We start from the raw sequence: 2,648 nt of genomic DNA, 5'->3' as shown, positions 1-2,648 counted from the left end.
ATTGAAAGACAAACACTCACGTTTTTAGTTATGTGTTGCATCTGAAAAAAAATCCAAACAATGTATATACTAAAACCAGAATAGACTTATTGATACAGAAAGCAAGCTGTTGATTACCAGTGGGGAGAGGGAAGGAGAGATAGGGTGTACAATTAAGTAATATTTACTATTATGTATAAAATAGGCAAACAAGGGTATATTGTATAGAATAGGGAAACAAAAACATTATTTTGTAATAACTTTAAGTGTTGTATAAGCTAAAATATTATATCACTCTTGTATAATCTAAAAATATTATATAACAGTTAAAAGTAATACAGTATTGCAAATCAATTATAATTTAAGTTCTAAAAAAATTCCTGATATTTAGGAAACTTAAAAGATTTAAAGTATAAATGTATGATTGATTAAAAAGACCAAACTATGTTAAGATCTCGATTCTTCCTATATTGGCAAATCAATTTAAAACATTTTTTAATTTAAGCTTATTTTAAAATGGATCTTCACGACCAAGATAATCACGATGGTATGATCACTCAACTAGAGCCAGACATCCTGGAATGTGAGTCAAGGGGGCCTTAGCATCACTACGAACAAAGCTAGTGGAGGTGATGGAATTCCAGTGGAGCTATTTCAAACCCTGGAAGATGATGCTGTGAATCCGCTGCACTCAAGATGCCAGCAAATTTGGAAAACTCATCAGTGGCCACAGGCCTGGAAGAGGTAAGTTTTCATTCCAATCCCAAAGAAAGGCAATGCCAAAGAAAGCTCAAACTACCGCACAATTGCACCCATCTCACACGCTAGTAAAATAATGCTTAAAATTCTCCAAGCCAGGCTTCAGCAATACGTGAACTGTGAACTTCCTGTTCTTCAAGCTGGTTTTAGAAAAGGCAGAGGAACCAGAGATCAAATTGCCAACATCCGCTGGATCATGGAAAAAGCAAGAGAGTTCCAGAAAAACATCTATTTCTGCTTTATTGACTATGCCAAAGCCTTTGACTGTGTGGATCACAACACACTTGAAAATCCTGAAAGAGATGGGAATACCAGACCACCTGACCTGCCTCTTGAGAAACCTATATGCAGGTCAGGAAGCAAGAGTTAGAACTGGACATGGAACAACAGACTGGTTCCAAATAGGAGAAGGAGTACGTCAAGGCTGTATATTGTCACCCTGCTTATTTAACTTATATGCAGAGTACATCATGAGAAACGCTGGACTGGATGAAGCACAAGCTGGAATCAAGATTGCCAAGAGAAATATCAATAACCTCAGATATGCAGATGACACCACCCTTATGGCAGAAAGTGAAGAGAAACTCAAAAGCCTCTTGATAAAAGTGAAAGTGGAGAGTGAAAAAGTTGGCTTAAAGCTTCACATTCAGAAAATGAAGATCATAGCATCTGGTCCCATCACTTCATGGGAAATGGATGGGGAAACAGTGGAAACAGTGTCAGACTTTATTTTTGGGGGCTCCAAAATCACTGGAGATGGTGACTGCAGCCATGAAATTAAAAGATGCTTACTTCTTGGAAGAAAAGCTATGACCAGCCTAGATAGCATATTGAAAAGGAGAGACATTACTTTGCCAATAAAGGTCCGTCTAGTCAAGGCTTTGGTTTTTCCAGTGGTCATGTGTGAATGTGAGAGTTGGACTGTGAAGAAAGCTGAGCACCGAAGAATTGATGCTTTTGAACTATGGTGTTGGAGAAGACTCTTGAGAGCCTCTTAGACTGCAAGGAGATCCAACCAGTCCATTCTGAAGGAGATCAGCCGTGGCATTTCTTTGGAGGGAATGATGCTAAAGCTGAAACTCCAGTCCTTTGGCCACCTCATGCGAAGAGTTGACTCATTGGAAAAGACTCTGATGCTGGGAGGGGTTGGGGGCAGGAGGAGAAGGGGACGACAGAGGATGAGATGTCTGGATGGCATCACTGACTCGATGGACGTGAGTCTCGGTGAACTCTGGGAGTTGGTGATGTATAGGGAGGCCTGGCGTGCTGCAATTCATGGGGTCGCAAAGAGTCAGACACAACTGAGCAACTGATCTGATCTGATCTGATATCATTTTGAATTTGTGTTTTTTTTTCTTTGGATTAAATATCCAGAACTGGAATTGCTAGATGGTATGATAGTTCTATTTATAATTTCTGGAGGAAAACCCCATTTAGTTTTGTATGGAGCCAGCTCCAATTTGCATTCACACTAACAGTGTACTAGTAAGTGTACTTGCTTCTCTCTGCTTTCTTACAAACAATTGCTATTTCTTGTCTTTCTGACCATAGCCATTCTGTGTGAAGTAATTTCTCATTGTGGTTTTTATTTGCATTTCCTAATTAGTGATATCAAGCACCTTTTCATATTTTTGTTTGCCATCTGTAGCTCTTCTTTGGAAAAAATATCTATTCAACTTCTCTGTCCACTAAAATCAGATTGTTTCTTTGATACTTAGTTGTGTTTTACATATTTGGATATTAAAATTTTATTGAACATATTATCTGTGACAATCTTCCATTTAGTAGATTGTATTTTCATTTTCTTGATGGTTTCTTTCAAGGTATGAAAATGTAGATATTTGATTAGATCATTTGTTTATGTTTTATTTTGCTTCCCTTACCTGATATAGCAAAAAAAAAAAAAAGTA

This window comes from Bubalus bubalis, chromosome 16 (genome assembly GCF_019923935.1).
Source record: "Bubalus bubalis isolate 160015118507 breed Murrah chromosome 16, NDDB_SH_1, whole genome shotgun sequence".
NCBI classification, from domain to species: domain Eukaryota; kingdom Metazoa; phylum Chordata; class Mammalia; order Artiodactyla; family Bovidae; genus Bubalus; species Bubalus bubalis.
Note: the sequence above shows the minus strand (reverse complement) of the source record.